Source organism: Bos taurus, chromosome 10, assembly GCF_002263795.3.
Source record: "Bos taurus isolate L1 Dominette 01449 registration number 42190680 breed Hereford chromosome 10, ARS-UCD2.0, whole genome shotgun sequence".
Lineage (NCBI taxonomy): Eukaryota > Metazoa > Chordata > Mammalia > Artiodactyla > Bovidae > Bos > Bos taurus.
The window spans coordinates 5,073,264-5,096,170 of record NC_037337.1 but is presented as its reverse complement, the minus strand read 5'-3'; the positions used below and the strand labels follow the sequence as shown (position 1 = coordinate 5,096,170).

Genomic DNA, 22,907 nt, shown 5'->3' with positions numbered 1-22,907 from the left:
CTTTGTATTTCTGTGTTGTCTGTTGTGATGTCTCCATTTTCATTTCTAATTTTATTGATTTGATTTTTCTCCCTTTGTTTCTTGATGAGTCTGGCTAATGGTTTGTCAATTTTATTTATCCTTTCAAAGAACCAGCTTTTGGCTTTGTTGATTTTTGCTATGGTCTCTTTTGTTTCTTTTGCATTTATTTCTGCCCTAATTTTTAAGATTTCTTTCCTTCTACTAACCCTGGGGTTCTTCATTTCTTCCTTTTCTAGTTGCTTTAGGTGTAGGGTTAGGTTATTTATTTGACTTTTTTCTTGTTTCTTGAGGTATGCCTGTATTGCTATGAACTTTCCCCTTAGGACTGCTTTTACAGTGTCCCATAGGTTTTGGGTTGTTGTGTTTTCATTTTCATTAGTTTCTATGCAAATTTTGATTTCTTTTTTGATTTCTCTGTGATTTGTTGATTATTCAGCAGTGTGTTGTTCAGCCTCCATTTGTTGGAATTTTTAATAGTTTTTCTCCTGTAATTGACATCTAATCTTACTGCATTGTGGTCAGAAAAGATGCTTGGAATGATTTCTATTTTTTTGAATTTACCAAGGCTAGATTTATGGCCCAGGATGTGATCTATCCTCGAGAAGGTTCCATGTGCGCTTGAGAAAAAGGTGAAATTCATTGTTTTGGGATGAAATGTCCTATAGATATCAATTAGGTCTAACTGGTCTATTGTATCATTTAAAGTTTGTGTTTGGTTGTTAATTTTCTGTTTAGTTTATAGATAGATAGTTGATCTATCCATAGGTGTGAGTGGGGTATTAAAGTCTCCCACTATTATTGTGTTATTGTTAATTTCTCCTTTCATACTTGTTAGCATTTGTCTTACATATTGCGGCGCTCCCGTGTTGGGTGCATATATATTTATAATTGTTATATCTTCTTGGATTGATCCTTTGATCATTATGTAGTGACTATCTTTGTCTCTTTTTACAGCCTTTGTTTTAAAGTCTATTTTATCTGATATAAGTATTGCTACTCCTGCTTTCTTTTGGTCCCTATTTGCATGGAAAATCTTTTTCCAGCCCTTCACTTTCAATCTGTATGTGTCCTGTTTTGAGGTGGGTCTCTTGTAGACAACATATGTAGGGGTCTTGTTTTTGTATCCATTCAGCCAGTCTTTGTCTTTTGGTTGGGGCATTCAACCCATTTACGTTTAAGGTAATTACTGATAAGTATGACCCCATTGCCATTTACTTTATTGTTTTGGGTTCGATTTTATACACCGTTTTTGTGTTTCCTGTCTAGAGAATATCCTTTAGTATTTGTTAGAGAGCTGGTTTGATCGTGCTGAATTCTCTCAGCTTTTGCTTGTCTGAAAAGCTTTTGATTTCTCCTTCATATTTGAATGAGATCCTTGCTGGGTACAATAATCTGGGCTGTAGGTTATTTTCTTTCATCACTTTAAGTATGTCTTGCCATTCCCTCCTGGCTTGAAGAGTTTCTATTGAAAGATCAGCTGTTATCCTTATGGGAATTCCCTTGTGTGTTATTTGTTGTTTTTCTCTTGCTGCTTTGAATATTTGTTCTTTGTGTTTGATCTTTGTTAATTTGATTAATATGTGTCTTGGGGTGTTTTGCCTTGGGTTTATCCTGTTTGGGACTCTCTGGGTTTCTTGGACTTCGGTGATTATTTCCTTCCCCATTTTAGGGAAGTTTTCAACATTTATCTCTTCAAGTATTTTCTCATGGTCTTTCTTTTTGTCTTCTTCTTCTGGGACCCCTATGATTCGAATGTTGTAGCGTTTAATATTGTCCTGGAGGTCTCTGAGATTGTCCTCATTTCTTTTAATTCGTTTTTCTTTTTTCCTCTCTGATTCATTTATTTCTACCATTCTATCTTCCAATTCACTAATCCTATCTTCTGCATCTGTTATTCTACTATTTGTTGCCTCCAGAGTGTTTTTAATTTCATTTATTGCATTATTCATTATATATTGACTCTCTTTTATTTCTTCTAGGTCCTTGTTAAACCTTTCTTGCATCTTCTCAATCTTTGTCTCCAGGCTATTTATCTGTGATTCCATTTTGATTTCAAGATTTTGGATCAATTTCACTATCATTATTCGGAATTCCTTATCAGGTAGATTCCCTATCTCTTCCTCTTTTGTTTGGTTTGGTGGGCATTTATCCTGTTCCTTTATCTGCTGGGTATTCCTCTGTTTCTTCATCTTGTTTAAATTGCTGATTTTGGGGTGTCCTTTCTGTATTCTGGCAGTTTGTGGAGTTCTCTTTATTGTGGCATTTCCTCGCTCTGTGTGGGTTTGTACAGGTGGCTTTTCAAGGTTTCTTGGTTAGGGAAGCTTGTGTCGGTGTTCTGGTGGGTGGAGCTGTATTTCTTCTCTCTGGAGTGCAATGAAATATTCAGTAATGAGTTATGGGATGTCTATGGTTTTGGGGTGACTTTGGGCTGCCTGTATCTTGGAGCTCAGGGTTGTGTTCCTTGTTGCTGGAGAATTTGCTTGGTATGTCTTGCCCTGAAACTTGTTGGCCCTTGTGTGGTGCTTGGTTTCAGTGCAGGTATGGAGGCATTTGATGAGCTCCTGTCAATTAATGTTCCTTGGAGTCAGGAGCTCCCTGGAGTCAGGGTTTGGACTTAAGCCTCCTGCTTCCAGTTATCGGTCTTATTTTTACAGTAGTTTCATAGCTTCTCCTTCTATACAGCACCATTGATAAAACATCTACATCAAAGATGAAAAGTTTCTCTACTGTGAGGGTCACTCAGAGAGGTTCACAGCGTTATATGGAGAAGAGAAAAGGGAGGAGGGAGTTAGAGGTGACCCGAATGAGATGAGGTGGAATCAATAGAGGAGAGAGTGGGCTATCCAGTAATTTCTTCCTTATGTGCACTCCACAACTGGACCGCTCAGAGTTGTTCACGGAGTTATACAGAGAAGAGAAGAATGAGGCAGGTGACAGAGGTGGCCAGGAGGATAAAAGGGGGGAATGAAAAGGAGGGAGACAGATCCAGCCAGTAATCAGTTCCCTAAGTGTTCTCCACCGTCTGGAACACACAGAAATTCACAGAGTTGGGTAGAGTAAAGAGGGGTTAGGGAGGAGACACGGGCGACCTGGTGGAGAAAAAGGAGAGTCCAAAGGGAGAGAGAGCAGTTAAGCCAGTAATCTCGCTCCCTAGTGATAAATGGGTACTGAAGATTGGGTTCTTAAAGGTACAAAATTGGTAACAAATACATAAAAGCAAAAATTAAAAATCTAGAGTAGAGTTTGGAATTTCAAAAATACGATGTTAAAGAAAAGAAGAAGGAAAAGAAAGAGAGAAAAAGTGAACAAACAAGGTCGTGAAAATTTTAAAGAAAATATAGGTACAAAATTGATAACTAATACCAAAAAGCAAAAGTTAAAAATCTAGAGTAGAGTTTGGAATTTCAAAAATACAATGTTAAAAGAAGAAGAAAAAGAAAGAGAGAGAAAAAAAACAAGAACAAACAAAGTCGCATAAATTACAAAGAAAATACAGGTACAAAATTGATAACAAATACCAAAAAGCATAAATTAAAAATCTAGAGTAGAGTGTGAAATTTCAGATATGAAATGTTATTTAAAAGAAGAAGAGAAAGAAACAGAGAAAAAGAAAAAGAGAAAATAAAAAAGGGTCACAGAAATTACAAAAAAAAAACTATAGGTACAAAATCGGTAACAAATACCAAAAAGCTAAAATTAAAAATCTAGAGTAGAGTTTGGAATTTCAAAACTACAACGTTAAAGAAAAGAAGGGAAAAAAAAAAAAAAAAAAACAAGGTCAAAAAGATTATAAAAATATATATATATGAAGTTTGCTTTAAAAAAAAATGGGGTCTTTTTTTTTTTTCAAAGTAATCGGTTATAAAAGTGAAAATTAAAGGAATAATAGAGAACTTAAAATTTTTTTTTTAATTAACAAAAAAAAAAATGATCGTAAAATTAGTAAAAATATATCTAGGACTTTCTCTGGTTTTGTTGTGAGTATTGTGGGTTCAGTTCATTTTTGGCTAGTTCCTTGGTCCGACTTATATTTCTCAAGATCTATAGGCCCCTTCCTATGTAGTTGGTACTAACCACAGGGTTTTAATCTATTGCCTGTAGCTTCCAAGGCGGTTCCCTCTGTTATAGCTTCTTCTGTTTGCTGGTCTCTTCAGTGTCTGGTTTCCACCCTGACACAAAGGGGACGGTGGAGGACACTTTTTTTTTTTTAGGCTCACTTGTTCAGTCACGCTGAGGGGAGGGAGGGAGGGATGCTGCAAACATATAACACTGGCATGTGCTCGCAGTGCCTCAGCCACACTGGGTCTGCCCCCCGTTCATGGTGCGTGTAGCCTCCCTGCCCATGCTGCTCAGGCTCTAGGTTGCTCCGCCGGGAACCATCTGTGGCCGGCCCTGGGCTGCATGTACCTCCCAGGTCCAAGCCGCTCAGGTTCAGGCACTGGGGTAGTCCTCAGAGGCGCAGACTCTCGGTTGGGCCTGCGTTTTGTGCCCTTCCCAGATCCGAGCAGCTCAGGTGATGAGGTGTTTGGCGCGCGCGATTGCTGCTACTTGTCGCCTCCCTGCCGCTCGGTTATCTAGGTGTGCACCGGTGCACCTTCTCAGGCAGATGTTGACCGTCCAGACCCCCAAGAAGTTTTAGTTAGCAAAGAAGCCTGCTTACAGTTTTATAGATAATGTCTCTCTGGGGCTGCAGTTGTCCCCTACCAGCTCTGGCTGCCTATCACCGGAGGGGGATGGTCTGCCGCCGGCTATCTCTGTTCAGTCCTTTGTTCCATGCGCGGGCCTGGCGGTGTCTTAGGTTAGGGCTGGCTTTTCGCGTGGTAGATATCCCACAGTCTGGTTTCCTAGCCCAAATTATTTCGCTCAGATAGAGCGAAATTCAGGCCAGATCCTTGTGATGCAGCCCGCGCCGTGCCTCCCTGCCCATGCCACGCCTCCCTGCCCAGCCCCCGCTTGATAATGGCGGATGCAGGCGTCTGCGCTGCTTCTCCCCTGGGGGAGTTACCGTAGGGTGTGCAATGTGCGGGTTTTAATTGTTTGTTTATTTTTCCTCCCTGTTATGTTGCCCTCTGTGCTTCCAAGGCTCAGCACAGATTCGGCAGTGAGAAGGTTTCCTGGTGTTTGGAAACTTCTCTCTTTTTAAGACTCCCTTCCCGGGACGGAACTCCGTCCCTTCCTCTTTTGTCTCTTTTTTTGTCTTTTATATTTTTTCCTACCTCCTTTCTAAGACTTGGGTTGCTTTTCTGGGTGCCTGATGTCCTCTGCCAGCATTCAGAAGTTGTTTTGTGGAATTTACTCGGCGTTTAAATGTTCTTTTGATGAATTTGTGGGGGAGAAAGTGTTCTCCCCGTCCTACTCCTCCGCCATCTTCGAATCATTCTCAAAGATAGTCTTTTAAACAAATGGTGCTGGAGCAACTGGAGAGTCACAGGCAAAGAAATGAATCTAGATACAGACCTTACAACTTTCATAAAAATGAACTCAAAACCTGGATCATAGACCTGAACCTAGGATGCAAAACTATGAAATTCCTAGAAGATAGGAAAAAACCTAGATCACTTTGGGTTTGGCGATGATGTTTTAGATATAGCATTAAGAACATAATCCATGGAAGAAATAATTGCTAAACTGAACTTCACTACTACTAAAAACTTCTCTGTGAAAGACAGTAGAAGGAGAAGATAAGCCACAGACTGCAAGAAAATATTTATGAAAGACACATCTGATAAAGGACTGTTACTGAAAATATGCAAATAACTCCTAAAATCAACAATAAGGAAACAAGCAACCTGATTAAAAAATGGGCAAAAGACATAAACAGACACATCATAAAGAAGGCATACAGATGGCAAATAAGGGTATGAAGAGATGTTCAGCATCATACACCATTAGGGAACTGCTAATTAAAACAACAGTGAACTATTATTACATTTGGATTTTAGAATAGGCAAAATCCAAAACACAACAACATATGCTGGTAAGGATGTGGAATAATAGAATTCTCATTAATACTGGTGGGAAAGCAAAATGATACAGCAAATTTGGAAAAAAGTTTGGAAGTTTTTTACAAAACTAATGTATTCTTATAGTACAGACCAACAATTGTGCTCCCTGGTATTTGCCCAAATGAATTGAAACTTAAAACCACACAAAAAAACTGAATATAGATGTTTATATATCAGCTTCATACATAATTGCCCAAACTTGGAAGGCCACTAAAATGTCCTCCAATAAGTAAATGGATAAGTAAACTGTTACCTCCAGACACTGAAATATTATTCAGCACTAGAAAGAAATGATCTATTAAACCATGAAAATACTTGGAGGAAACTTAAATGGCTTTTTTCACTTAGTAATATGCAGTCTGAAAAGACTATACGTGTGATAGTCTTTTCTATCACACAAGACTATTCTGTGTGATTCCAACAATATGACATTCTGGAAAAGTAAAAACTAAGGGGACAGTGAAAAGATTACTGGTTTTCAGGGGTTAGTGGAGAGAAAGTACTGAATAAGCAGAGCACAGGATTTTTCAGGCAGTGCAACTGTTCTGTATGATACTACAATGGTAGATTCATGTTGTTATATATTTGTCAAAACCCATAAAATGTAAAAGGGTAAACCCTAATATAAACTATGGGCTTTGGATATTGATAATGTGCCAATGTAGATTTATCAGTTGTAACTAATACACCACTGTGATGCTGGATACTGATACTTGGGAAGTTGTACATATGTGGGGAATTGGACTATATGACAACATTCCATATTTCTGTTCAACTTTGCCACGAACCAAAAACTGCTCTAAAAAGTACAGTTTATCAATTTAAAAAATGTACCAGTCCAAAAAATTCAAATACTAGAGAATGGTATGCAATGAAAATTAGGGTAGTATTGGTCCCCAGCTCATTATTTTCCACAGTTTTTTCTAGGTTTTCTCACATTTCTCTTGTTTTAAGTTATTTATTTAAAATGTTTGCTTTGTTGATTTATAATTGACGAAACTAAGATATTTTAAGTATATATCATGGTGATTGAACTAATAAAGTTTAATAAAGTTTTTATGTTTTAATCAAAGTTTCACACATTATAAATTAAATTTAGTGTCATGTCCCACTTTCCAAAAATCGTTCACTTTTTTATTGACATATACCATTATATTAGTTTCAGGTGTACATCATAATGCTTCAGTATTTATACACACTGCAAAAATGACATCCATAATAAGTCTGTCTACATCATTTATCATACACCAATATATTATAAAACATTATTGATAGAAAGTTTATACCTCTTGACCCTTTAACGGACTTTGCTTACCCTCCCAAACCTCCTGGCAACCACCATTATAATCCTCGTACCTGTGAATTTCATATTGTGTGTTTTTGTTTTTAGATTCCACATGTAAGTGAAATCATATGGTATTTGCTTTCGCTGTCTGACTTATTTTACTTAGCATAATACCCTCAAGTTCCATCCATGTTGTCACAAATGGCAAAATTTTCATACTTTTTATGGCTAAGTAGTATTCTGTTGTGTGTGTGTATGTGGTGAACCATCCTTGCATCCCTAGAATAAATTGTTGGGTTTGGTTTGTTATTATTTTGTTGAAGATTTCTGTATCTATGTACATCAGTGATATTGGCCTGTACTTTTCTTTTGATGTTCTTGTCTGGTTGGTATCAAGGCCATGAGGGCCTTGTAAAATGAGTTTGGAAGCATTCCTTCCTCTTCAGTTTTTTGGAAGAATTTGAGAAGGATAGGTATTAAATCTTAGAATTCACCAATGAAACCATGGTCCTGGACTTTTATTGGGGGATGGGCAATTTTTGATTACTGATTAAATCTCATTATTATTAGTAATCTGTCTATTCAGATTTTCTATTTTTTCATGATTCAGTCTTATCCTTCCTTCTACTAACTCTAGGCTTCACTTCTTTTTCTAGTTCCTTTAGTTGGAAAGTTAAATTATTTATTTGAGATTTGTCTTGTTTCTTGAAGTAGGACTGTATCACTGTCAAGTTTCCTCTTAAAACTGATTTTGCTGCATCCTGTAGATTTTGGTAAGTTGTATTTCCATTTTCATTTGTCTCAAGGTATTTTTTTTTAACTTCTCCTTAAATTTATTGGGACTTTTTTTTGTTAAATAGGATCTATCCTGGAGAGTGTTGCATGTGCACATAAGAAGCTTGTATAATATCTTGCTTTTGGCTGGAATGTTCTATATATATTAAATTAATCTGCCTAGTGTATCTTTTAAGACCAGTGTTTCCTTATTAATCTTCTGTCTGAATGATCTGTCCATTAATGTAAATGGGATATTAAAGTGTATCACATTTTTATTGCTGTCAGTTTCTCCCATTACATCTGTTAATATTTGCTTTATATATTTAGGCGGAGAAGGCAATGGCACCCCACTCCAGTACTTTTGCCTAGAAAATCCCATGGACGGAGGAGCCTGGTAGGCTGCAGTCCATGGAGTCGCTAGAGTCGGACACGACTGAGCGACTTCACTTTCACTTTTCACTTTCATGCACTGGAGTAGGAAATGGCAACCCACTCCAGTGTTCTTGCCTGGAGAATCCCAGGGACGGGGAAGCCTGGTGGGCTGCCGTCTATGGGGTCGCACAGAGTTGGACACGACTGAAGTGACTTAGCAGTAGCAGTATATATTTAGGTGCTATGTTGAGTACATAAATATTTACAAATATTATATCCTGTGGTTGGATTGACCCCTTTATCATTATGTAATGCCCTTCTTTGTCTTTTACTACAGTCTTTATTTTAATGTTTATTTGTCTGATATAAGTATAGTTACCCAATCTTTCTTTTGGTTTCCATTTGCATGGAACATCTTTTTCTATCCCTTCACTTTTAGTCAGAGTGTGTCCTAACATCTGAAGTAAATCTAACAGGCAGTATATGTTTGTTTTTTCAGTGTCTTGTTTTTTTAATCCACTCAGCCACTCTATGTCTTTTGATTGGAGAATCTAGTCTGCTTACATTTAAAGTAATTATTGATAGGTGTGTAATTATTGATAGATCTGTACTTACTGCCATTTTGTTCATTGTTTTCTGGTGGTTTTCTGGTTTGTTTCTGTTCTGCTCTCTTACCTTGTGATTTGATGAGTTTCTTTAGTGTTATACATACATTCCTTTCACATTATCTTTTATGTACATATTAGAGAGTTTTGCTTTGTGGTTACCATGAAGCTCACATATAGGTTCTGGTTCAAGACAACAGAGTAGAAGGATGTATGCTCATGCCCTCCTGTGAGAACACCAAAATTGCAACTAGCTTTTGAACAATCCTTGACAAGAGAACACTGGAACCCACCAAAACAAGATACCCCACATCCAACGACAAGCCACAGTGAGACAGCAGGAGGGGTGCAATCATGATAAAAATCAAATATGACAAAGGAACTGGGAATCCCTAGGGAATCTGGCCTTCAAGGCCAATGGGCTTTGATTATAGGACTTCCACAGGACTGGGGAAAACAGAAACTCCAGTCTTGGAGGGTACAAACAACATTTTGTGTGCACCAAGTCCCAGAGGAAAGGAGCAGTGACCCCATAGGTTACTGAACCAAAACTACTTGCTAGTGTTGGAGGGTCTCCTGTGGAGGCATGGGTTGGCAGGGGCTCACCACAGGGACAGGCACACTGGCAGCATCAGGCAACAAAGGTCCCTCTTGGTGTAAACCCTCTTGGAGTTCACCATTAACCCTATCATAACCCATAGATGACAGGGTAGGGTTGCCTCAGGCCAAACAACTACCAAGGATAGAGTGCAACCCCACCCATCAGCAAATAATTGGATTAAAGCTTTACTGAGCAAGACCCTGCCCACCAGAGCAAGACCCAGTTTTTCCCATTGCCATTCGCTCCCATCAGGAAGCTTCAGTTCAGTTCAGTCGCTCAGTCGTGTCCGACTCTTTGCAACCCCATGATTCGCAGCACGCCAGGCCTCGCTGTCCATCACCAACTCCCAGAGTTCACTCAAACTCATGTTTGTTGGTGATGGCATCCAGCCATCTCATCCTCTGTCGTCCCCTTCTCCTCCTGCCTCCAATCCCTCCCAGCATCAGGGTCTCTTCCAATGAGTCAACTCTTCGCATGAGGTGGCCAGAGTATTGGAGTTTCAGCTTTAGCATCATTCTTTCCAAAGAAATCCCAGGGCTGATCTCCTTCAGAATGGACTGGTTGGATCTCCTTGCAGTCCAAGGGACTCTCAAGAGTCTTCTCCAACACCACAGTTCAAAAGCATCAATTCTTCAGTGCTCAGCTTTCTTTATAGTCCAAGTCTCATATCCATACATGACTACTAGAAAAACCATAGCTCTGACTAGACAGATCTTTGTTGGTAAAGTGGTGTCTGCTTTTTAACATACTGTCTAGGTTGGTCATAGCTTTTCTTCCAAGGAGTAAGCATATTTTAATTTCATGGCTGCAGTCACCGTCTGCAGTGATTTTGGAGCCCCCCAAAACAGTCTGTCACTGTTTCCATTGTTTCCTCATCTATTTGCCTTGAAGTGATGGGACCAGATGCTATGATCTTAGTTTCTTGAATACTGAGTTTTAAGCCTTTTTTTCCCCCACTCTCCTCTTTCACTTTCATCAAGAGTCTCTTTAATTCTTTGCTTTCTGCCATAAGGGTGGTGTTATCTGCATATCTGAGGTTATTGATATTTCTTCTGGCAATCTTGATTTCAGCCTCTGCTTCATCCAGCATGGCATTTTGCATGATGTACTCTGCATAGAAGTTAAATAAGCAGGGTGACAATATACAGCCTTAACGTACTTCTTTCCCAATGTGGAAGCAGTCTGTTGTTCCATGTCCAGTTCTAACTTTTGCATCTTGACCTGCATACAGATTTCTCAGGAGGCAGATCATGTGGTCTGATATTCCCATCTCTTTAAGCATTTTCCAGTTTGTTGTGATCCACACAGTCAAAGGCTTTGGCGTAGTCAATAAAGCAAAAGTAGATTTTTTTCTGGAACTCTCTTGCTTTCTTGATGATCCAACAGATCTTGTTTATTTGATCTCTGATTCCTCTGCCTTTTCTAAATCCAGGTTGAACATCTGGAAGTTCATGGTTCACATAGTGTTGAAGCCTCACTTGGAGAATTTTGGCATTACTTTGCTAGCATGTGAGATGAGTGCAATTGTGGGGGTAGTTTGAGCATTCTTTGGCATTGCCTTTCTTTGGAATTGGAATGAAAACTGACCTTTTCCAGTCCTGTGGCCACTGCTAAGTTTTCCAAATTTGCTGGCATATTGAGTGCAGCACTTTCACAGCATCATCTTTTAGGATTTGGAATAGCTCAACTGGAATTGAAATAGCTCAATTGGAGTTCCATCACCTCCACTAGCTTTGTTTGTAGTGATGCTTCCTAAGGGCCCACTTGACTTCGAATTCCAGGATGTCTGGCTCTAGGTGAGTGATCACACCATTGTGGTATCTTGGTCATGAAGATCATTTTTGTATAGTTCTTCTGTATATTCTTGCCACCTCTTCTTAATATCTTCTGCTTCTGTTAGATCAATACAATTTCTGTCCTTTATTGTGCCCATCTTTGCATGAAATGTTCCCTTGGTATCTCAAATTTTCTTGAAGAGATCTCTAGTCTTTCCCATTCTACTGTTTTCCTTTATTTCTTTGCACTGATCACTGAGCAAGGCTTAGATCATACAGACTGATAATTACCTAAAACATAAATGGATCAAATGTACCAACCACAAGACATAGACTGGCTAGGCAGATGAAAACATGTGCATGTATACACTTCCACTTACCACATCACTCTTTTTGACCCCCCAGATTGTATGTAATTATTTTCTATTGTTAAGTGAATCATATTCTTATTATGGCTTGCAGTTATACTTGTTTTTTTTCTGGCTATTCATTTTGAAAACTGATAAACATCTTTCACTATGGTGACTGTGTAACTATTAGTCACTTAGTACCATTGTATCATGATTTGTCAACAGAGAAATAATAGAATTTTATATCACCAAAACTATAATTTCATAGAAAAACCTGTAATCACTTTTTAAAATCCAGATGCATATCAGAATTATCCTGAAATTTTTTGAAAAATACAAATGCTCGTGTATTGCTTTTTTTATCTCCAGAGTTCCAGATAGGTTTCTAATAAGCAGTCATGTTTAAAAACAACTGGACTATATGATGATCTTTTACTTTTATCTAGTTTGTTTCACTTTTTCTATTTAATATTCAGTGCTTTCTTTTCATTTAGTTTGTTTTCCAATTTCTCCATCTCTTTTTTTTTTTTTCTGGTGTTCTTTCTCAAGCCTTTATCAAGTTTAATAGAAAAGCTTTTGTATGCATATATATAATATGTGTAATATATATTTTTTAGAAAACTTACCAATTTTTGCCTAAAAATTTATGAAACTTTGATTCTACTTGTTTGACTCAGTATGAGTAGAGTGCTAGATTTCTAATTAAAAAAACAGATATGCAACAAGCAACAAAGGTTTACTATATAGCACAGGGAACTATAGTCAATATCTTCTAGTAACCTATAATGGAAAATAATTTCAAAAATAATATTTGTATGTAAGTATGACTGAATCACCTTGCTGTGCGCCTGAAACAGTGTAAGTCAATTATACTTCAATAAAATATGTATATTAATAAAAAGCCAGACATAAAAGGCCACATAATTATGATTCCATTTATATGAAATATTAGGATGGGCAAATTCATAGAGACAGGAAAAGGATATAGGTCAGATAGATGGAGATTGATGTAATAGCTATGTTACTAATAATGCTTAGTTAGAATAAGCCTCATGGATCTGTAGCTCCATTTGGCTCCCTAAAACTATAATTAAACTTAATGCTCCTTTGTCCCCTTCCTCGGAGAAGGCAATGGCATCCCACTCGAGTATTCTTGGCTGGAAAATCCCACGGACAGAGGAGCCTGGTGGGCTGCAGTCCATGGGGTCGCTAAGAGTCAGACACAACTGAGCGACTTCACTTTCACTTTTCACTTTTCACTTTCATGCATTGGAGAAGGAAATGGCAACCCACTCCAGTGTTCTTGCCTGGAGAATCCCGGGGACGGTGGAGCTGGTGAGCTGCTGTCTATGGGGTGGCACAGAGTCGGACACGACTGAAGTGACTTAGCAGCAGCAGCAGTCCCCTTCGTACCTAACAAGTTTCAAGTTAAAAGCCTGCATGGTAACCTTACCCATGGGAAAAGCAGATAGGATCTTTAGGGAAGGGGGCTTAAAACAAAGAAAGGGAACTCTGAGTTCAGCCCTTGGTTCTAGTTTCACCAAATAATGAAGCCATTCCATTTACCTTTTTGGAAAAGAGTGATAGAGAGAAACCTGAAGTATCTCTATTATTTTCAGTCTTGTTGAATGGAAGGTCCATATGTGAGGTATGGAAGATGAGCTTTCCCCCTGAAAATTTTTTTTTTTAGATTCAGTTGATGTTTCTTGAGCACTTTTGCCATTTTCCAAAAGATGCTGTGCCAGTCATTATGGTATTATATTCAGTCCTAGTGGGAAAGATAAGCAACTGATATTGGAATATTGTAAAAAGACCTGGACCTAGGAAATTCTTCCTTCAGCAATATGACTGACTGACTTTAAAGGAATCTCTGCTAAAACAACAACTAGATTCTGAAATAAACTAATTTTTCCTGCTTGCTGGGTTGGCAGGAATTAACGGAAATCTTGAAGGAGAACAGTAAAACCAAAATCTTGAGATAACCTGGAGTGGTGAAGAGCAAATCCCATTATCAGCACCATAATCAGGAAGTAAGTCTTGGACCAGCCCTTTGAAGCTGTAAATAAACGAGACTTCTCATTTAAACAGATCCAGAAACCTAAAAGTAGTTTGCTTTCTGGGTTTTAATTTTTATAGCTAGAAAATATGAATGATATTCACCTCACAGGGTTGTTGTGAGGCATCTGGGTCAGAAAATAGGGTTATTGGGGTAGACAAGGGCTTTATGGGCTTATTGCTGTGTTTCATTCTGCAGATGCAGACTGTTAGAGGGCCTTCTTATTGTTCAGTTGCTATGTCACGTCCAACTCTTCTGTGACCCCATGGACTATAGCCTGCCAGGCTCCTCTGTCCCTGGGATTTCCCAGGCAGGAATACTAGAGTGAGTTGACATTTCCTTCTCCAGGAAATCTTTCTAACTCAGGGACTGAACCCGAGTCTTCTGCATTGGCAGGCGGATTTTTTACCACTAAGCCACCAGGGAAGCCCATTGGAGAGTCTTAGTCATCTGTATTTCCATCTGATGACATAATTATTAAAACTAGAAAGATAATTTGTTATCTCTGAAAACTTAGAGTAATATGTGATAAAATGCAAATTAGTTAATTAGGAGTTAGGACTATCAGAGGACAATGAGATGAGAGGGTAAACAATTGTCATTAGATTAAATTTATTCATTTATCTAATGAGTTAATAAATACTATGAGTTGAGTCTAAAACACTATGTAAGGGTACAGGATACAAGAATAAGTTACTGTCTAATGAGGGGAAGGATATGGAAGTGCTCTGTGATATGCACTAAAGTGATATTGGTATGTACAGAGTGCTTTGGAGTAATCAAAAAGGGAAGCAATAAGCTCTCCAAGGTTGAGCAATGCAGTTGAATTGTGCTTCCAATCTGTGAAACTCTTTGACCTGCCAAAATACTCTCTGCCGCTGCTACTGCTAAGTCACTTTAGTCGTGTCCGACTCTGTGCAACCCCATTGACGGCAGCCCACCAGGCTCCCCTGTCCCTGGGATTCTCCAGGCAAGAACACTGGAGTGGGTTGCCGTTTCCTTCTCCAATGCATGAAAATGAAAAGTGAAAGTGAAGTTGCTCAGTCGTGTCTGACTCCTAACGACCCCATAGACTGCAGCCTACCAGGCTCCTCCGCCCATGGGATTTTCCAGACAAGAGTACTGGAGTGGGGTAGTTAAGAATCAGGCAGATTTTTAACTAGTGTCAGGGAGACACTAGTGAGAAATCTACTGAAAGATAGCTGCATAGGGCAATATCTATGAATTTGCTGCTCTTTTAACAGACTGCATTCCCTAATCACTTGCCACTTAAGTGACAAAGCTGAAATGTTTATGGTTTTGAAATGTCAGGAGATAGAGGTAAAGGATAGCAGAGCAGCAAAGAATTAGGGCTGCAATCCCTAATCTCTTGAAGCAAGAAAATCACAGGAAGGGCAAACCCCAAAATTAAAGTAAAATCTCTGCCCAAATGAGAACCACCCTGTCCCTCACCACCAAAAGGTCAGGTTAAAAGGGTAGCAGTTGGAAAGCATAAGAACAAAGATACCAGCACCTACATTGTGTGAAGGAGATGAAGCTTGCAGTTTGACTTCAGGCAGACTAACTACTAGAGCAACAACAACAATGAAAGGACAATTTTTGGAAGAAAACAATCAAATCATTACATGTATCTATAAAACTCAATTTTCAACCAAGAATTACTAGACATTCAAAAAAACAGAAGTGTGACTCATTCTTGGGGAGGAAAAAAAAAGGAGGCAGTCAATGGAATCTGATGGGAATGAGCTTAAGTGTTGGATTTAACAAAAACTTCAAAATAATTACTATAAATACATTTATTCGGTTAAAGAAAATAATGACATCAATGAGTGAATAGATAGAAAATCTCAGCAGAGAAATGAAAGCTATAAAAAGCAGAAATTCAGTTTATAAAAACAGAAAATTTGGATATAGAGAGACATGCACAGGGAAGGCAATGTGAAGACACATAGGGAGAAGATGGCCATGTGATGGGAGTGCTGCATCTGCAAGCCAAGGAGTGTCACTGCTGATGAGCAGAAGCTAGATGAGCCCAGGAAGTCACCTCCCCTACAGCCATTAGAGCCCGTCCCTGGTGACACCTTGATCTTGGACTTCAGAGCTGTGAGACAATAAAATTCTGTAATTTTTAGAAAAGAAAAGTTCAGAAGTTTAAAAATACAGTAACTAAATTTTTAAAATAACTAGATGGGCTCAGTGGCAAATTAGGAAAGAAAGCAGGTGATGGCAGGTGGGGAGAGACAGAGATGTTTGAGATGGAACAGTAGAAACCACCCAAGTTTAAGAATAGAGTACAGTAAAAGATGGAAAAAATTGAACAAAACATCAGAGATCTGCAAGGAAATGCCAAGTAATTCAAAAAATAGAGTCTTTTAAGGAGGGGTGGGTATAACTGTAAAAAAAATTTTAAAGAAATAATGGCTGAAATTTTCTCAAATTTGGTGAGGAAAAAAATGAGTTATACATCCTAGAAGCAGAGCAGACTCAAGATGAACACAAAGAAAACCACTACTGTCCAGAAAAAAATATGTTACATAGGGACTTCCTTGGTGGTCCACTGATTAGGAATCCACCTGCCAGTGTGGAGGACACAGGTTTGATCCCTTGTCTAGGAAGATCCTGTGGCAACTAAAAACCCATGCACCATAGCTACTGAGCCTACACTCTAGAGCCCAAGAGCCACAGCTAGTGAAGCCTTTGTGCTCCAGCGCCAGTGTTCCCACAACAGGAGAAGCCACTGCAATGAGAACTCCGTGCGTCTCAACTAGAGAGTAGCCCCCACGTGCTGCAACTAGAGAGAAGTCTGCATGGCAATGGAGAACCAACACAGCCAAAAATAAATAAAATTATTAAAAAAAATAAGGACAAAATAGTGACAGTTTCAGATAGAATGAGAGAATTATCATTAGCACTCTTGTACTACAAGATATTTTAGCTGAAGGGAAATGACACCAAATGGCACGTTGGATCTACACAAATGAAGGAACTAGGAATTGTAAATGTGTATAAAATAAAGAATTTTCTTCTATTAATTTCCTTAAAAATGAATAACTGAAAGTAAAGACTTATGCTATGTATATATATATATATATAAATATAATATATATGACAACAAAAATAAAGAATGGGGCACAAGGCAAGAAATATTTTGTAAGATTTCTACTTTTTTATCTTGAGTATGTTAATATTTTTCCTAAGTACACTGGAATAAATTGAATCTGTATACTGTAACCACATGAAAAGTGTAAAAGTGTTAGTCACTCAGTTGTGTCTGACTCTTTGGGACCCCATGGACTACAGCCCTCCAGGCTCCGATGTTCATGGAATTTTCCAGGGAAGAACACTGGAGTGGGTAGCCATTCCCTTCTCCAGGGAATCTTCCCAAGCCACGGATCGAACCCAGGTCTCCTGCATTGCAGGCTGATTCTTTACTATCTGAGCCACAGGTAACCACATGCGTGCTAAGTCACTTCAGTCATGTCCAACTCTTTGCGGCCCTTTGGACTGTAGCCCACTAGGCTCCTCTGTCCATGAGATTCTCCAGGTGAGAATACTGGAGTGGGTTGCCAAGCCCTCCTCCAGGGGATCTTCCAACCCAGGGATTGAAACCATGTCTTTTACATCTCCTGCATTGGCAAGTGGGTTCTTTACTTCTAGCAGTACCTGGAAAGCCCAAATAAGAGCTGAAGAGAGGAGTTAGACTGTAGCCCACCATGCTCCTCTGTCCATGGAATTCTCCAGGCAAGAATGAACACTGGATTGAGTTGCCATTCCCTTCTCCAGGGGATTTTCCTGACCCAGGGATCAAACCCAGGTCTCCTGCATTGCAGGCAGATTCTTTACCATCTGGGCCACTAGAGAAGCCCTTGAGTAACTGTTAAAAATATAATTAAAAAATAAATAGCTAGAACCCCAACAGAGGAATTAAAATGGAATTCCAAAATATATATGATTAACTCAAAGGAGAGTGGGATAGGAGGAACAGAGGAAGAGTTAACAGGACAAATAAGAAATAAATATATGGATGCAGATATAAACGCAAATATATCAACAGTTAAGTGTAAATGAACCAAAAACTAATCAAAAGGCAGAGGTGGTTAGATTGGACCAAAAAGCAGTAACAACTATTAGCTATTTATATGTGGTGCACTTTAAATACAAAGACACAAATATGTGGAGAATAGAAAGATAGAAATACACTAGGCAAACAGTATGCCTAAGAAGGTGTCTCTATTATTTACCAGAAAAAATAGACATCAGTACAAGGAAGATTGCTGGAGACTTGAGAGGATAAATGTTGTTTTAATAATGATAAATGGGCTAATACATTAAGAAGGTAGAATAATTTTAAGTATATTATTACACTTAATAAACAGAATTTCAAAATATGTGAATCAAAAACTAACCAAACACAAGGGGAAAATGGTCAAACCCACAATCTTAGTTGGACACTTTAATACACTCAGTAATTAATAGCACAACTGCATTGCTTCAAAGGTGAAGAAAGTCAAAGATCCAAAAGTCGTCAACAGCCATGACCTAATTGACATTTATAGCCAACAATTGCAGAATGCACATTTTTCCCTCCAAATATACAAGGAACATTCAGCAAGTAGGCCATGTGTTAGGGTATAAAACAAGCCTCAATGTAGTTCAAAAGATTGAAATCTTACAGGGTTTTGTTTTCCAACCATAGTGAAGGTAAGCTTGAACTGCATGATAATAAAATGACTTTGTATTAAAAACTGTGGGATGAAGCCACAGCAGTACTTACAGGAAAATTTTTAGCTTTAAATGCTAATGTTAGAAAAGAAAGATTTCAAAAATCAAGTTATCTAAGCTTCCAGAGATGGGAATACCAGACCACCTGACCTGCCTCTTGAGAAATTTGTATGCAGGTCAGGAAGCAACAGTTAGAACTGGACATGGAACAACAGACTGGTTCCAAATAGGAAAAGGAGTACGTCAAGGCTGTATATTGTCACCCTGCTTATTTAACTTCTATGCAGAGTACATCATGAGAAACGCTGGACTGGAAGAAGCACAAGCTGGAATCAAGATTGCCGGGAGAAATATCAATAACCCCAGATATGCAGATGACACCACCCTTATGGCAGAAAGTGAAGAGGAACTAAAAAGCCTCCTGATGAAAGTGAAAGAGGAGAGTGAAAAAGTTGGCTTAAAGCTCAACATTCAGAAAACGAAGATCATGGTATCCGGTCCCATCACTTCATGGGAAATAGATGGGGAAACAGTGGAAACAGTGTCAGACTTTATTTTGGGGGGCTCCAAAATCACTGCAGATGGTGACTGCAGCCATGAAATTAAAAGACGCTTACTCCTTGGAAGGAAAGTCATGACCAACCTAGAGAGCATATTCAAAAGCAGAGACATTACTTTGCCAACAAAGGTTCGTCTAGTCAAGGCTATGGTTTTTCCTGTGGTCGTGTATGGATGTGAGAGTTGGAGTGTGAAGAAGGCTGAGCGCCGAAGAATTGATGCCTTTGAATTGTGGTGTTGGAGAAGACTCTTGAGAGTCCCTTGGACTGCAAGGAGATCCAACCAGTCCATTCTAAATGAGATTGGTCTGGGTGTTCTTTGGAAGGAATGATGCTAAAGCTGAAACTCCAGTACTTTGGCCACCTCATGCGAAGAGTTGGCTCATTGGAAAAAACTCTGATGCTGGGAGGGATTGGGGGCAGGAGGAGAAGGGGACGACAGAGGATGAGATGGCTGATGGCATCACTGACTGAATGGACATGAGTCTGGGTGAACTCCAGGAGTTGGTGATGGACAGGGAGGCCTGGCGTGCTGTGATTCATGGGGTCGCAAAGAGTCGGACACAACTGAGCAAGTGAACTGAACTGAACTGAAGCTTCCACATTAAGAAAGTAGAAGAACTTCCCTGGTGGTACAGTGGATGAGAATCTACCTGCCAGTGCAGGGGACACAGATTCCATCTTGTCCAGGAAGATTCCATGTGCTATGGAGCAATGAAGCCCATGCACCACAACTACTGAGCCCACACACCTAGAGTCTATGCTCCACGACAGAAGTCACCACAATGAGAACTCATGCACTGCAATGAAGAGTAGCCCCTCAGCACAGCAGTGAAGACCCAGCACAACCAAAGATAAATACAAGATGAATAAATTGTTTAAAAAAGAAGTTAGAAAAAGAATGCAAATTCAAACCCACAGTAAATAGAATGAAGGCAATGATAATGATAACAATAGAAATAAATAGATGAAAAACCTGGTCCTTTGTAAATATCAGTAAAATTGATAAACTTCTAGCTAGGCTGATCAGGGGGAAAAATGCAAAGGATATAAGTTACCAATATTGAGCATAAAAAAGAAAACTGGGGATAAGTCTATATGGAGTTTAGAATTTAAAAGATATTAAACACATTTTGAAAGACTTTATGCTAATAAATTTGACAATTTAGATGAAACAGACCAGTTTCACAAGTCACAAAATTAACACGAGATGTAGAAAATGTTAATAGCCTTATGTCTTCCAAATTTTAACTACAAAGCAAATTCTAGGCCCAGATAGCTTCACTTCTATAAACACTGAAGAAAGATGTGGTACCAATCCAACACAGCCTGAATAGAGGGGATGAGAATAGTTCCCGAGTCACTTCAAGAAGCCAATTTTATTTTAATAGCAAAACCAGTAAAAGACTATAAGAATAGAAAACTACAAACTAAGGGGAAGGGGACGACAGAGGATGAGATGGTTGGATGGCATCACCGACTCAGTGGACGTGAGTTTGAATAAACTCTGGGAGTTGGTGATGAACAAGGAGGCCTGGAATGCTGCAGTCTGTGGGGTCACAAAGAGCTGGACACGACTGAGGGACTGAACTGAACTGAACTGAATATCCCTCAAGAATATGTAAAGATTCTTAACAAAATATTGATATGTTAAACCAAACTGTTGAAAAAGAGTAATACATTATAACCAAGTGGAGTTTTCCCCAGGACTAATTTAACATTAGAAAATCAATGAATATAATTTTTGATATTAATAGTACAAGGGAAAATCATAAAATAAGAGGTACAGAAAAATCATTTGACTAATGACCATTCCCAATTAAAACTCTCAGAAAACAAAATAAGGAAACTTTCTCAACATGATATGGGGCATCTATGAAAACAACACAGCTAACATGGTACTTAATGATTATATGTCTGCTTTCAGCACTTTTATTGAGAATTGTACTGAATGCCTTAGCCACTACAATGGTGACAAAAGGAAATAAAAGGCATGCAGATTGAAAAGGAAGAAGTAAAACTCTTTTATTTACAGACATGATTTCTTATATGGAAAACCTTAAGGAATGTATAAAAAAAAGTTACTTGAACTAGTAAGTGAATTTAGCTAGGTCAAAGGACACAGGGATAATACACATACATAAATCAATAGTATTGCTTTATACTAGCAATGAATAATTGGAAAATGAAAAAAATTTTTCCATTTTCAATATAATTTAAAAGCATCAAGTTCTTTGGGATCAAAAGAAAAGTTTTGGGGACTTCCCTGGTGGTTTAGTGGATAAAACTCCATGCTCCCAATATAGGAGGCCTGGCTTTAATCCCTGATCAGGGAACTAGATCCTACATGCTGCAAATACAACATGGTGCAACCAAATAAATAAATATATTTTTTTAAGTGTTTCTTCAAGAGAGAGATATATGTGTAATTATAGCTGATTTGCATTGCTGTATGATAGAAACCAACACAATATTGCAAAGCAATTTTCCCCCAATTAAAAATAAATTTTTAAAAAAGTGTTTACTATTTAAAAAGAAAAAGGTTTGTACAGATGCAGTGGGAATATAAGGAAGGAAACAAATACTTTGAGACCAGAAGTGATCTGGAAGAATTTTCAGACACAGTGATATCTGTGCTGAGTTTTGAAAGACAAGTAACTCTCAAACAATCAAACAGATAATAGTCATTTCAAGCAAAAGAAAGAACCATAAGCAAACATAAAGATAGAAATACTGAGAAAGCATGGCATATTTAAGGATCTGAAGTATTTCTATGTGATTTGCTCAAATGAGGAAGAGAAATCAGGAAGACACTAAATTATGAAGGACTCTAGCTCAGCTAAAGGGCTTCCCTGATGGCTCAGAGGTTAAAGAGTCTGCCTGCAATGTGGGAGACCCGGGTTCAATCCCTGGGTTGGGAAGATCCCCTGGAGAAGGAAATGGTAACCCACTCCAGTATTCTTGCCTGGAGAATCTCATGGAGGGAGGAGCCTGGTAGGCTATAGCTCACGGGGTCGCAAAGAGTCGGACACGACTGAGCTACTTCACTTCACTTTCTAGCTCAGCTGGTAAAGAATCCGCCTGCAATACAGGAGACACCAGTTCGATTCCTGTTGTCTGGAAGATCCCCTGGAGAAGGGATAGGCTACCCACTCCAGTATTCATGGGCTTCCCTGGTGGCTCAGACAGTAAAGAAACAGCCTGCAATGTGGGAGACCTGGGTTTGAACCCTGGGTTGGGAAGATCCCCTGGAGGAGGGAATGGCTACCCACTCCAGTATTCTTGCCTGGAGAATTCCATGGACAGAGGAGCCTGGCAGGCTATATAGTCCATAGGGTTACAAGGAGTGGGATACGACTGAGGGACTTCAGCTTTTTCATGAGTCTTACTAAGGCCTTTGTCCTTTATCCTGTACCTCATATGGTGGGTTTTAAGTGAAAGAGACATGATAATATTGTGTTTTAGGAGTTGGCCATGGCAGAGGAATTCAGTTCAGACCCTTATAGCTATTTATGTTGAGTTCAGCTAGCAGTAGAGAGGCAGTGATACTCTATGGCTGCTTCTTAGGAATGAGGCATTTGGTTTCATCAAGCAATCCCTATTCCAGGATGAGATGTATGCCAACTTCTCACTTGACTCACTCAGAATCCTGTGTCCAGCTTTGGTACTGTTGACAGTGGTAACCATCACATTTGCTAAAAGAAATAGCATGGAAACTGTGGTAGCAGCAATAGCATTGGTAGCCCAGCAGTTGCTACCTAATATACCAGTGGCAGTGGTA

The 22,907-nt window shown here is 38.9% G+C and overlaps 1 protein-coding gene across 1 annotated transcript in view; it reads left to right on the top strand.

The window, feature by feature from the left end:
- SIMC1 (SUMO interacting motifs containing 1) overlaps nt 1-22,907 on the top strand; it is an 83,664-nt gene that overhangs the window by 13,300 nt on the left and 47,457 nt on the right. The window lies entirely within an intron of this gene.